Source organism: Aotus nancymaae, unplaced genomic scaffold (assembly GCF_030222135.1).
Source record: "Aotus nancymaae isolate 86718 unplaced genomic scaffold, 86718_ANA_hifiasm-v0.15.2.pri h1tg000016l, whole genome shotgun sequence".
NCBI lineage: Eukaryota > Metazoa > Chordata > Mammalia > Primates > Aotidae > Aotus > Aotus nancymaae.
Window position 1 is genome coordinate 56,203,240 of NW_026988428.1, and position 7,518 is coordinate 56,210,757.

Below are 7,518 nucleotides of genomic sequence, written 5' to 3' on the forward strand. Positions count from 1 at the left end.
CTGCACTCCAGCTTGGAGCACAAGACTCTGTCTCAAAATAAATAAATAAATAGAAATAAAATAAAATCACTTTCTCCTGACCCTATATTGCCTATGATTAAAAAGCCATTTCTTTTCTCTTCTTTCTGTGAATTCTTCCCAGAAGAGTTGTTTACACCTATTACACCAACCCATTTCTTCCAATTCTCCATATCATCTGTATTTCCAGTTATTCTTACCTTTCTCACAAACAGCCCCTATCTAATCTGGCAGGAAATCCTGCTGACTCTACCTTCAAAATATAGCCAGAGTTCAATACTGCTTACCATCTCTGTGTCTACCACCCTGGTCCAAGCTACTATCATCTCTCAGCTGGATAACCCAATTACCAACTAACAGGTCTATTTGCCGGTACAGTCTGTGCTCAAAACAGCAACCAGAAGGATCCTTTCCCAAAGTAAGTCAGGTTGCAGCCTTCATCTTGCTGAGAGTTTAATCAAAGTCCTTAACAGTGTCCTGTGAGGCCCACATGTTCTTGCCCCTCAGACCCCTTTGACCTATTTTCTACTTCCCTCCCCCTTACTCAGCTCTAGCTACACGGCTTTTATCCTGTGATCCCTTTGCTGGCATCCAAGCTTCCCAAAGGCAGGGATCTTTGTCTGTCTGGTTCACTTATGTATCCCAAGTACAGTCAGTCCTCCGTATCCATGGTTCCAAATCTGTGCAGATGGAACGGTGGACTGAAAACATTTGAGAAAAAAATTGCGTCTGAGAAGGAGGGCAAGGGTTGAATAACTACCTATTGGGTACCATGTTCGCCACTTGAGCAATGAGATCATTAGAAGCTGAAACCTCAGCATCACAGAAAATAGCCATGTAACAAACCTGCACATGTACCATCTGAATTTAAATTAAAAATAAAATTTTAAAATAAAAAATTTACATCGCATCTCTGAATAGATACAGACCTGTCTTGTTCTTATTCCCTTAAAAATACAGTGTAACCATTTTTTACAAAGCATTGCATTGTATTAGGTATTATAAGTGATATAACAATGATGTAAAGTAGATCAAAGGATGTGTGTAAGTTATGTACAAACACGACTGCATTTTATATCAGGGACTTAAGCATCTTTGAATGTTGGTATCCAAAGGAGGTTCTGGAACTAATCAACAGATACCAAGTCTATTAGTTTGTTTTCACACCACTGATAAAGACACACCCAAGACTAGGTGATTTATACAGAAAAAGAGGTTTAGCGGACTCACAGCTCCACATGGCTGGGGAGGCCTCACAATCATGGCAGAAGATGAAAGACATGTCTTACATGGTGGCAGGCAAGAGAGAATGAGACCCAAGGGAAAAGGGAAACCCCTTATAAAAACATCAGATCTCATGAAACTGATTGACTAACATGAGAACAGTATGGGGGAACCACCTCCATGATTCAGTTGTCTCCCACTGGGTCCCTCCCACAACACATGGGAATTATGGGAGCTACAATTCAACATGATATTTGGGTGAGGACACAGCCAAACCATATCACCAAAGGACAAGTGTACCTGGAACATGTGTGGCACATTATAGGCTTTCAATATGTATTTGTTGAGTGAATAACCTGTGCCCACCTAACATAAAGTTAACAGATTTGCATGCTTTTCACTTAACCTAATTAGTGTGTAAAATTTTCTGCCAGATCATACTACAATCTTAATTACTAAAAATAGTTTTCCCTCAAATAAATAAAGATACGAAGTGTAAACCTCCATTTCACTATGTATTGCACAGCCTTAGCCATTTATTAACATCTCTCCCCTATGGAAAAGGCGGCTCCACTGGCTGCTTCTTAGTTTAAGGATCCAGTCTCCACGTTGAGGAAATATTGCCTCCATATCGTTCAGATTATTGGTTCACTACAATTTAAGGGCCTAGAAATAGTTAGGAAATAACCTTAAAATAAGCAATTTACTCCTTCCCAAACAGAATCAAATCTGTTATTGGATTTCTTTTTGGATCAATGAAAGCTGTCATGAGATTATATACTAGTTTTTAACTCCTTCTTACAAAATAGAAAATGGTTACTTATGAAATAAACACAAACTTTTTTTTTTGACGCTTTGTGTCTTTGTCACTGGACCAGAATTTTCTCTGGATTGATCAAGAATCTTTCCATACATACCAGGACTGATGATAGAAATAAGGGTGCTTGTACAGAGTCTCAACAGAGGAAAAGATAATGCACCTTAGAAAAATGAAAATATGGAGAAAGTAAAACATTTAAAACAATAAATCCCATCTCTCACTTTGACCTGAAAATTTACTGCACTGAAGTCTCTTCATTGCTTTTTTCAACTCTACAATTGAAAACTATTAGGGGAATTTCATGTGATTTTTTTCTTTCTTTCTTTCTTTTTTTGGCCTAACATTCTTGAACCGAGTCCATGTATTAATTATTTCTCCATATCTCCTGTCAGTCACATATGTAAGACAGAATAAAATAAATGTATTCTCAGACTGTATTTTGCACTCTTCCAAACTTTTTTTTTCATGGAACTCTCAGAACTTTTAAATCTGGTTATCAGCCCTGATACTTTCTCTCTTTTCATCTTCCAAACCCTAGACACAATCCTGCTGACCTCTTCTGCTGCTATTTTGATTCCCAACACAATATTCAAATACAACGAGGGGTAGGCTTCCTTAATCAGGTCTGTCCCTGCAGAGTTTGGTTTGCTTTGTTTTAACAAGCAGGAGTCTTGATTTTCTACTAAGCTATACAAAGGTTGTTACAATCGGTGATTGAAGGAAACCGAAAACTGGTTGCCAAAGAACTAATTGACCATTTTTGGAGTCTTCATTAATTTTATTTTAGCTCAGTCATACAAGCATTTAGTCAACATCTGTCTACCTTGCAGGCATGGTGCCAAGCATTAGACAAGTAAGACATGGCCCTGTTTATCACAGAATAAATGCTATGGTGGAAACAGGTACAGGGTACTCTATAATACCAATGGGGTGTCTCACTGTTAGGCAGGTCTGCGTTTTACTTCTCTAGATTTTCAATGTCTCTGTTGTGTTTTCAGTGTCTTTTTTCCTAGGAGTCAGAGAAAACTTTCTAGACAAAATCATGCCTGGGCCAAAATTTCAAAGTAAGCGTAAGCTGGGCAGAACTAGTTGGAAAAGGCATTCATAAATTCCATTGATTCATTTTTACCAATTTTTTTTTTTTAATGGAGAGGAAGAAGGTTGAAACCTAGTATCTAAAAGGAGACTAGATTATCTCTAAGTCTTAGTATATCTTGCTTTGTTTACCTTTTCTGAGCTCACTCGGGGTAAGCTGCAGTCCCATATTGACCATGCTTGATTTATTTTGTTTGCTGTGATGTAAACATCTTCATTAAAAAAAAAAATTTCCCTGGTCTGAATTTTGAAAGTGAAATTAATATATTCTGGATTAAGTCTGAGTAAATCACATTTTAACTCAGTTAAAAGCCATTCTTTTTAATGATCAGTTTTAAAATTTTGAATGACTATGTGAAATTTTTAAAAGCAGTATTCATTTTGAATTTTGCTTACTAATATCAGAAGAAATCCTACTTCTGTTGAAAGGAGAACTATATTCCAGTTTCTTTAATCCTTTGTTAGTTTGTCTTCCTTAATGTACCCACTGTGGTTGTTTCTATAACATATGGGATTTTATACATTAAAGCAAAGCTGTGTTTGTAAAAAAGGAAAGAAAGAAAAGAAAAAAGAAAACTGCTGATTTTAAATTCCAGTTTTTATTCTATGTATGCTATAGTTGGTTATAAAAAAAAAAGTTACAGATCATTCTATTTTGCCCAGATTTTACCCTACAGAAGTCCCTTTATTAAGAAATGAGAGTTAATGAAAAGAAAAGTAGGGCTACTGTTTATGTGGCTGCAAATATCACTGGGGAAATATTTCATGTTTACATTTTGCTGAACTATTTATAGTGAGGACACATACTACAGTAAAGCCCTCTTTTCTTCATATAATGGATATCTTTGTGCCTAAATTCTACATGCTTATACAGTTTACATTTTTACTCAGTCTGCCCACATTTCATGCCACATTACTTTGTCCTTCAAAGCCTAGCTATATTGGAGCAACATCTTCTGGCAGAACAGAGACACTGAAAATCCAGAGAAATAAAACTCTGCCTGCCTAACAGTGTCTTAGATTGTTAGCAGGGAACACAGACCAAATGTAGCTGTTTAACAAATCTTTCATTGTTGATTAGGGTTTTTTCTTACCCGCTTTGTTGATCTGTGAAAGCTCTCAATTTTAAGCAGTTGGGTTTCTTTCTCTGAATTGATGGATAACACCTACTGCTGTATTTTATCCATATTTTAACTATTTAGCATGGCGTATGAGTGCACCATGTATGAATCTTCTAAAACAGTTCTTGCCTGAAGTATAGAATCAATGAGTGAACTTTGGAGTCCCTCTGGTGGTCATTTGAGTCAGTTTTAGATGAAACTGATTTCTTAGAAGCCCTTAGACCCCAGCCACATTCATTGGCTGTCTTATCTCTGCACCCCTACCCCCCCATCCTACTTCACTTTCACCACTCATTACACACAATTCCTCACCCTGCTCCTATGAAGTGTACAAATACAACGTAAATAGTTTCCATAAATTCCTAATATTTGATTGCGGGATCATTTTGCCCACAACATTGGATTTACAATAAAATGCTCTCCTGTTTTATGACACTGCTGAAAATTAAAACTATTGCCAGTTCCTTGATTCTTCAATTGGAAATCATAGCTTTCATTTCTCCCTTCCTTAAGTAGATTTTACCAATTAATTGTAATTTTTAAAGAATATCTTTCTTCGTGTGTGTGTGTGGCCTTTAATGACTTGTATTTCTTTTTAGTCACATGATTTAGTCTCTTTAAACATTTCTTTAATTTCACTAATTTAAAAGCCCAAGTAGAAAACAGTTGTGCTCAGAATAAACAGTGATTTGGGGTAGTTACTGTGCAAATGTATTGCCTTTCCCTTGATTCCTTCCTTTTACCTATAGGGGAGCGATGTCTCCCTGGACTGACCCTTGAGTGGTGCAGGAGGATTTCAGGAAAAGTCTTGAATTGTGCTTAGAAGAGTTTAAGAAGTCACTTACCTAGACAGAAATGAGATGTCTCCTTGACATTATGTGTTGTCCTCTTGGTAGTCCTGTCATTATCTATATTTCTAGTCTGCGGTCTTAGAATTTCAGAGTGCTCCATGTTCAGTTCCCATGAGTTTGTGGTTTTTCTGAGTGGTTATGTATTTGCCTGCCTTCACTTTCAGTTGAAAGATATTCATCCTTCAGGGCTGCGTTTGCTTTTATTCAGAAAATAAGTATATTTAATGTACCGTTTTCAAAAAAGGAATGAAAATAGTGTTTGAGCTGATATTGAGATCATCAAGTGTTTCTAAATCTTTCCAAACACATTGCTCCCTCCATGCCCAGAAGGCACCATCTTTTCCTCTTAATATAATGGGTTTGCTTGAGTATCAAAATGCTACATTATACAACATGAGTCATCACACTGACGATATTAATCACTCGTTTTCTTGAATTAGAGTAAGAGAATGTAGTAAAAAACAGTGGCAAAAAAATAACGTTACCGCTGGGCATAGTGGCTTACACCTGTAATCCCAGAGCTTTGGGAGGCTGAGGCAGGAGAATCTCTTGAGGCCAGGTGTTGAACACAGGCCTAGGCAACTTAGTGAAACCCTGTCTCTACAAAAAAAGAAAAAAATAATAATTAAATTAAATTAGCCTGGTGTGGTGGTGCACACTTCAGCTACTCAGGAGGGTGAGGCTGGAAAATGGCTGGACCCCAGGAATTTGGGGTTACAGTGATCTAGTATCAATTGCACCACTGTACTCCAGCCTGGGTGACAGAGCGAGACCCTATCTCTAAATAATCATAGTCATAATACCACGGCACAGATCTTGCTTTTAAGAGTTATAACAGCCAAATATTAAAAATCTACATATACTTTATACTATTCAAAAAATAGTCAAACAGATACAACCTTGTACACTAGAAACTAAACGTAAATAACGTTGCATTTGTTGAACGTCAACATTAATTAAAGAAAACATATAGTGAATAATTTGCAACAAAGAAAGAATGTCATCTTTTGCTGCTTAAGTGTCGCACCACACCACAGAGGAAAAAACAAACAGCAGCATTACTTCTACTGCAGACATTTTTTTCCCTGTAGTTTCTAATCTCCAATTCACTTTCATATTCTGTGCTGCTTCAGGGTGTTCAGTGTTTTGAAGGAGTGTTGTGGTTTACATTTTAATATTTTTAAGAGAGGTAAGCAATTCAATATAGCAAACAGACAATAGGTTTCATTGTTCTTTGGGTTTTAAATAAGTAGTTACTGTTAAATTATAGCAACCAAATCTCCAACTTCTCGTCATTCATCACTGTTCTGAGGCAGTTTTTCAGAATCTGTAACAACGTGATTTATAGACTCATGAATAAACGTTTCAACTGTTGTCATATGGTCTTAATTATGTTAAATTAGAGGATCTGGCTGACAACACTAGAAACATGGATGCCTAGCACCATCTATTGTTCAAGAACAAAACAACTGTATGGTAAATAAATAAAGCGGAAAGTCCTTCCCCAGGTAGGACTTTCAGAGAGGGTTTGCATTAGTTTTCTACTGCTGCTGTAACAAAGTATCACAAACTTAAACAATGCACGTTTATTATCTTTGGGTTCTCAATATTGCTTATTGCTTATAGGTTAGAAGTCAGCAATGGGTCTCACTGTGCTAAAATTAAGGTGTCAGAAGGGCACTTATGGGAGAATCTGTTTCCTTGACACAGCATATGGAGGGCCACCAATATTCCTTGGCTTATAGCCATCTTCCTTCATCTTCAAAGCCAGCCATATTGCATCTCTGGAACCATTCTTTCATAGTCACATTGCCCTCTGATTCTGACCTCAGCTGGGAACGTTTCTCTGCTTTTAAGAACTCATGTGATTAGGTTGAGTTCATCCATACAACCTATCCAGGTTCATCTCCCCATCTCGAGATCTTTAACCTTAATGATATCTGCAAAGTCCCTTTGTCCACATAATGTGACACATTCACAGGTTCCAGAGATTAAGACACAGACATGTTTTGGGGGGTTATTATTCTGCCTAACAAAGAATATGAGAGAGCACTAATTAAAAACCTTATCTAAATATCCAAAATTTAATCTCTTGACTTTTGGTGGAGTCAGTATGTTGGCTGTGATATATTATCATTTATGTTGGAGACAGAGAAGATTTGCCATTTTAGTACTTGTGAACTAGGCTACAATTTGTTAATTTTCTCTCACTAATAAATATTAGGTGAATATTCTTAAAATGACCATTTCTTCAGAATCTCCCTACTAAATTCAATATTCCTTAGGCAATGAATCAGTCCTTATTTCTTCCAACACTCAACCTCTGCCCCTCGCCCTGCCCCCACCCTTCAACCTGGTCAGCAATGTGCATGTTCACACACACACACAC